General features: G+C 47.5%; 1 pseudogene; it reads left to right on the top strand.

Annotated features, from left to right (window-relative positions):
- The first annotated feature begins 1934 nt into the window (after positions 1–1934).
- LOC112407217 (STARD3 N-terminal-like protein pseudogene) lies at positions 1935–4261 on the top strand (annotated as a pseudogene).
- The last annotated feature ends 3046 nt before the right edge of the window (positions 4262–7307 follow it).

Genomic DNA, 7307 nt, shown 5'->3' with positions numbered 1-7307 from the left:
GATGGGCTTCCCTGGTGGCGCAGTGGTTGAGAGTCTGCCTGCCGATGCAGGGGACGCGAGTTCGTGCCCCGGTCCGGGAAGATCCCACATGCTGCGGAGCGGCTGGGCCTGTGAGCCACTCAAAAAAAAAAAAAAAAAAAAAAAAAAAAAAAATAGAGTGCAGGATCCTCAAGTCCCAGCATTTGCATGTATCTTTCTAACAGCCAATTCAGACCAAAGGTAGCTAGCATTCTAGCCAGACAATCAAGGAAGACGCCACACTTCAAGTGTGAACTCTGAGCAACTACAGGGATGGTGACATTCTCTGCAACTTTGGAGTTAAAAGCTTGGGTCAAAGTAGTTGCCGGTCAGGTGCAGACTAGCACAGGGCATGGAACAGCATGGGACCTAGAAGAGGCATCAATGGAAACAGATGATCAGGGCAGGACCTGGGTGACACTGCTCTCTCTTCACCATACTTAGATCCTTTAATGTTGGGCAAAACAAACTTTCAGAACTCAGTGCAAGAATCTCATTGCTTTCCCTGAAGGAAGGGTGTGTGTTTCCTCAGGGAAATGGTGAATCATGAAACTGATCATCTTTCTCTTCTTGCTCTGGCTGCCAGGAAGCTCAGAGCCAAAGGCACACCTCACTTTAGAAATTATGTGAGACCCTGTGATTTGTAGATTGGTGTCCTAAATTCCCCCTAGTCTTTTCTCTGACCTTGATTTTTATTTTAAAAATTTCCTGGGCTTCCCTGGTGGCGCAGTGGTTGAGAGTCTGCCTGCCGATGCAGGGGACACAGGTTCGTGCCCCGGTCCAGGAAGACCCCCCATGCTGCGGAGCGGCTGGGCCCATGAGCCATGGCCGCTAAGCCTGCGCATCCGGAGCCTGTGCTCCGCAGCGGGAGAGGCCACAACAGTAAGAGGCTGTGTACCGCAAAAAAAAAAAAAAGAGCACTGCCTGTGTATAATGAAAAACGTTCCGGTCTTTTCTTCTGCAAGCAGGGGGAAGTGAGGTTGACTAAGCAAGGGTGAGGTTATGAGGGTCAAGAGTGAGGAGAGGGAAGGTGAGTGTGTTTTCCTCTAAGTAGTGGAAATAAACTTGCCAAAGTATAGAAGGGAGTTGCCTCAGGGCAGAAGGTAACCCGCACCTTGTCTAGAGGAACTGGGGCTCCTCTGGGGGTTTCCACAGAGGCAGCGGCAGAGTCGACGTGGGTCTGAGTCACCTGTCAGAAGCAGAAGGAACACCGCCCTTTCTTCCCAACTCAAGAAAGTTCCTTGGATTGAAAGTAAATGAGAATAACGTTCTTACAGGACTAGCATAGAATCTGCTCTAGTGCATATTTTTAAAAAGTAAATCACCTGCAAATTTCAGTATTTTATTAACAAATCACTCGTGGCCACACCAAGGTTAAATGAGTGGACATGGGTCGACCAGCAAGACAGCGACAGGTGGTGTGAATGGAACGCTGTCCTCAGCCCTGACCCATTCACCAGGACCCCGGGAACTTGGAGTCAGGTGTGGCTGGCATGTTCTCCACATCTGGGATGACACCCAGACCACCTGACAGAATCAGGATCCAAATGTTCTTGACAGGCTGAAGTGAGGGGCATCTTGGACAGACGCATTTTAAGAGAGAGTACAGACTCCAGTACTCGGCCATGAATGCACCTGTCACAGAGGGGCTGTCGCCAGGCAGGTTCGATGCCAAGTCTCCAGAGTGAAGGGGCCACCACAGAGCAAAGGCCCTAGGTTATATGAAGAGGCCCGTAGGGCAAAGCAGAGCAAGGAGGGGCCCTGGGATGGGGGCTCAGGGCCCCAGATAGCACTGGGCCCAGCAAAGCTTCCTCCCTGGCTCTGCTGCCCTCACCCCACCCCAGGCTCTCCCCAAACCCCCATCCATGACCACTTTAAAACAGACATCGTGTCTCAGCATTCCTCGCTGGCCCAAACCCTCCTGTGGATCTCCATCAAGCTCAGCAGCACGTCTATGTCTCATCAGTGGTGGGTCCCCACCTGATCTGGCCCTGGCCACCCTGCCCGAGCTCAGGTCCTAGCACCCTACCCCTCACTCCCTCTGCTCCGCCTGTCCTGGCCTGTGGGCTGGGCCTCTGCACTCGCTACTCCTGCCTGGAATGCCATCCCGGCCACCTCCCTTCACTCAGGTCTCTGCGCAAACATCACCTGATCCACGAGGCCTCCCTGACCCCCTCAGCATAAAATTGCACATCCCCCATCACTTCAATCCGCTATCCCCCTCACCCTGCTTCATTTCTCTTTATCACCACAGGACAAATCATCTTTTTGTCTCTTTGGTATTCAAATGCAGCTGTGCCAGAGCAGAGGCTGAACTCTCCACTGCAGCTCTACCCCAGCACCAAGGCCAGTGTCTGGCAGGCAGTGGGCGCTCAGTGACCCACATTTATGGTTGGATGGATAGAAGCACGGATGGATGGATGGATGGGTGAGTGAGTAAGTGAATAAGAGACAAACTTCTGGCTCAGAGCTGAGGCAGACAATAGTCTCCAGTGTCATATGCCCCAAGGACAGATGGCGGGGCACAGGGAGTGAGGTTTCTTCTATACAGGAAGGGCTTCATCACCATCAGAGTTGTAGGAAGGCAGCATAATGAGGGTCACGGAAAACGCCTGAGCTTTAGCATAATCCAGATGACTTGGTCCAAAACAAACAAAATCTGAAAGAAAACAATTTGGTTGAGAACAAGGTGAGAGGAAAACAATTCAGCCCGAAGGACAATTTGGTCTAAAAAAATATACTCCACCTTACTTTTCAAACATTGGAATTTTGATGTAGCACGCAAGTGGAGTGCATTCTTTTCTGCCTTTTCAAGTATTTTGCTTCAATTTCAGAATAGTTTTACTCTCTGCTTTAAATTTCTAGTTAATATTTTAGCTATTTCTTTTCATTCTGTTCATTTAAAAAATTTTGTTGTGCAGCCTAGGGCGGCCGGCCCGGAACCACCTGATGAGATCTCTTCTCTCTAGGAATGGTGGAGCTGGAGAGAGGCTCCTTTAACCCTCCTGCAGGATGAACCCCCTGCCAGAAGACATGGAGAACGCTCTCATGGGGAGTCAGAGCTCGCACGCTTCCCTGCGCAACGTCCATTCCATCAACCCCACGCAACTCATGGCCAGGATTGAGTCCTATGAAGGAAGGGAAAAGAAAGGCATATCTGATGTCAGGAGGACTTTCTGTTTGTTTGTCACCTTTGACCTCTTATTTGTAACGTTACTGTGGATAATAGCGTTAAATGCGAATGGAGGTATTGAGAACACGTTAGAGAAAGAGGTGGTGCAGTATGACTACTTCTCTTCTTATTTTGATATATTTCTTTTGGCAGTTTTTCGATTTAAAGTGTTAATACTTGCATATGCCACATGCAGACTGCACCATTGGTGGGCCCTAGCGTTGATGACAGCAGTGACCAGTGCCCTTTCACTAGCAAAAGCGATCCTCTCAAAGCTTTTCTGTCAAGGGGCTTTCGGCTACGTCCTGCCCATCATTTCCTTCATCTTTGCCTGGATCGAGACGTGGTTCCTGGATTTCAAGGTGTTACCTCAAGAGGCAGAAGAAGAGAACACTCCTGATGGCTCAGGTTGCCTCGGAGGGGGGGGCACTGATACCTGGTTGTCTTTCTGATGGTCAGTTTTATTCTCCTCCTGGATCCGAAGCAGGATCTGAAAATGAAACTGAAGAAAAGCAGGACAGTGGAAAACCACTTTTAGAACTATGAGTAAGACTTTTGTTAAATGTGAAAAACCTTCACTGAAAGTCACCAGAGGGGATAAAAGGACTGGAACTGGGGGTCTCCCTATTGAAGGCTGAAACGGTGACATCCACTGCTGACGTTACTGAACGGCTAATAAAAAATTTATTGATTGTAATACCTCACAGACATGGTACCATCTCCACACACATCTAGTCACCTGCCTGTGGCTGGTAAGATAATGTCATGATCCATCCTGTATTCAGTGAGACTGAGTCTGATCTGTCAATGAGTAGTTGCAGAAAGTCTTGTGCTGTGTTCCTGATCAAAGGACTTCTTAATATATTGGAATAACACTATTTTAGTATGCAAAATATCTTTTCATTTTGACTTGCAGAATGGAATTTTTTTGGTTCATGTCTTGGATTTCTTTTGTCTTTCTTTTTTAACTCCCTACATTTCCCTTGTGTTTTTTTAACTCACACACATGCACTATTTGTACAATTTTAAAAGGTAATAAAATCCAACATATCAAAATGAAAAAAAAATGTATTGTGAAATGTCACTCATACAGATAAAAGTACATAAAACATAAATGTGCTTCATAGTAAATTATTATAAACACCACCCAGTCGAGAACCAGGGCGCTGCCAGCCCTCAGGTGCCCCTAAATGCCCTTCCTGACACAGAACTCTCATAACCCAAAGGGACAGGACAACCCTGTTCCTGCCCTAATCACATTCTTTCTTGTCTTTATAATTTTGCCTCCTGAGGAGATATCTGTACCCACTGTAGTTTAGTTTTACTTGTTGGTTTTAGAATATTTTATAAATGGAATCACAGTGTACGTGTCTGTGTCTGGCTTCTTTCACTCGACAGTATGGCTGTGAGGTTTGTGTGTCGTGTGGTTGCAGTACGTTGCTTTTCATTACTCTAGTGTGCAGTTTGTAACAGCAAAATGTTGGAAATAATCTGAATCTACAAAAATAGGGAATTGGGGCTTCCCTGGTGGCGCAGTGGTTGGGAGTCTGCCTGCCGATGCAGGGGACGCGGGTTCGTGCCCCGGTCTGGGAAGATCCCACATGCCGCGGAGCGGCTGGGCCCGTGAGCCATGGCCGCTGAGCCTGCGCGTCTGGAGGCTGTGCTCCACAACGGCAGAGGCCACAGCAGTGAGAGGCCCGCATACCACAAAAAAAAAAAAGAAGAAGAAAAAATAGGGAATTGGCCACATAAAGTATGGGAATTTACAAAACAGAAATTACCACATAATCCTATTTTTGCTAAAAAGGAAAAACGAAGATTTCCTTTTTGAAAAGGAGAAGAGAGTGAAAGAAAAAGAATGAAGGAAAATACATCCGTATGAATGTCTATAGAGAAAGGTCTAGAAAAATATGCCACATTTGACCTACGGAGGGTGAGTGGGTGCAGGGTTCTTCATGATGTTTCTTTATATATTTTTGGATTGACCTAATTTTCTGGTTTTCCTATAATGAGCACTACTGCTTTTGTAAAAGAAAGAAGAAAAAAACACTAAAAGGAATTTAAACAATGAAAAAATCATCAAGCAACAATAAGCAAAAAATGGTCGTGGAATTTTGGTAAGGTTTTAGGGGTTTTTTTCGCCTCCTAATTTATTTTCAGCCACTATTTCTCCTCTACTTGTTTGATGATTTTTGTGAATTTTTTTTCATAAAAAAATGTGATAAAAACAATGAATGTTTCCAACCACAGTTAACGTTCATGAGTTTTGCAAGTACCTGACACACTTGTTTAGTTAACCTCTTTGTTGGTCATTTCAGCTGTTCAAATTCATTTTCACCCACTTTGTCTTGCCTTGCTCTATTTATAATAAATGCAAACCACCTAAATTCATTTTAGCCAAATCTTTGTTTGTCCAAACCGCTCCGGTGGACTGAATTGAACATTCTGAAGTCAGGCAGGCTTCAACACCAACCTCAGTTCAATCACTTACCATTACAGCAATGCTGGGCAGACTAACTTTTCCCGATTTCAACTTCCCCATCGGTTAAATGGGGATAAAACCTACACTGCAGGGCTTTCCTGAAATTTAGAAAGAAGTGGTCACATCAGTACCTATGAGTCACCTCAGGCCCACTCTCTCAGTCTCGGCACTGCTGACATCTGGGGCTGAGGAATTCTGTGTTGGGAGTGGGGTGGGAGGTGTCATGTGCACTGCAGGATGCTTTGCAGCATCCCTGGAGGATGCCATTAGCAACCTCCCCACCCCCCAAAGCTGTAACAACGAAACTGGTCTTCAGACATTGCCAGATGTGCCCTGGGGGCAAAACTGCCTCCAGCTGAGAACTGCTGCCTTAGACTTGTCCCTCTCTCACACCCCATAACTGAGGTCCCCAAGTCCTGTTGGTTCCTCCTCCTTGTTACCTTGGGAATCGGCCCCCTTCCCTACTGAGCCTGCTCAGCCTCGACAGCCAGTACCCGAGCAGCACAAAATCCCCACCAGACGACCTCCCTTGACCCTGTCGTATTCCCTGAGCCCTATCTGTGGGCTGTGGAACAGGAAAATACCAATGTGTGGTTTGCTCCTGATTCTTCCATCTCAGTCAAGTAGCCAGGGCTTTTAGGGCTCTCTTATATCACTGGGCCAAAAGCCAGTGCTGCCCGTAAGACAGAAGATACTTTCCCCTCCTGTCTTCTGTACCTGCCCAAACCCACGATGATGATATGTTCGTTGGAGTGCCCAGGACGGGAGGTGTGGGGTGGCCTCGGGGTGAGTGAGAGGAGATAAAGAGGACAGATCTAACTGGACAGGGGACAGACAGTAGTCAGTCCTGGAGAGAAGAGACACCCACACACCACTCAGCAGCCTCATCCTGAGAAGTGATAAGACATCACAGGGAGGGGCTGCCTGGTGTCCCTAGGAAGGCAGGACCCCAGACCCCTTGTACGACCGTGCATGGCACAGACAGCAGCACAGTCACGCGGCCTAGAGGGATCCTGTGGACAGAGACATGGGTATCTATGACTTGCAGCCTCCCTCCCCTCCATGCTTCAGTGCCACATAAGATCCTGGGACCTTTCCCCAATCCAGAGCAGGAAATGCCCCCAAAATGACTGAGAGTGACTGTCTTAAGAGCCTGGCTGAATGGGGGCTCAGAGTTAGACATAATTAGCTTTAATTTTGGAAAAAAAAATTTGTTTTGACATTTCTCACACATCTCTGAATTTGTGGAGAGGCTCAGGTGTGTTACAGATACAGATGTCATCGTGTCACTTCCCTGCCTTCCCATTACCTAAGGTTGAAGAGCCCCTGACTGCACACAGCAGAGGAGGCAGGGGCTTATTCTCCATACTTGCTCCCAGGACAGACAGCACTAATTGATCACGGCACCTTTCTGGCCGTGTCTGAACGCAGTCCCAGGATACTGTGCAGCACCTCCCATCAGACAGCTGCCTGGGTCTGAGTTGGTACTTGAGATGAAGTCACGTGTCTTCTCTACTTAAGGACCCACAGTCACGCCCCTCCCATCCGCCACAAACACATTTTACTGCTTTTTAAGTCAGGATATGCCGTGGGTGCATACATTAATGCTAACAGGGTTGATTTTTTTCTTTCTCC

Source organism: Neophocaena asiaeorientalis, unplaced genomic scaffold, assembly GCF_003031525.2.
Source record: "Neophocaena asiaeorientalis asiaeorientalis breed wild unplaced genomic scaffold, Neophocaena_asiaeorientalis_V1.1 scaffold303, whole genome shotgun sequence".
In the NCBI taxonomy this organism is placed as follows: Eukaryota; Metazoa; Chordata; class Mammalia; order Artiodactyla; family Phocoenidae; genus Neophocaena; species Neophocaena asiaeorientalis.
The sequence above is the reverse complement of the archived record's forward strand: the minus strand, read 5'-3'. Positions and strand labels throughout refer to the sequence as shown.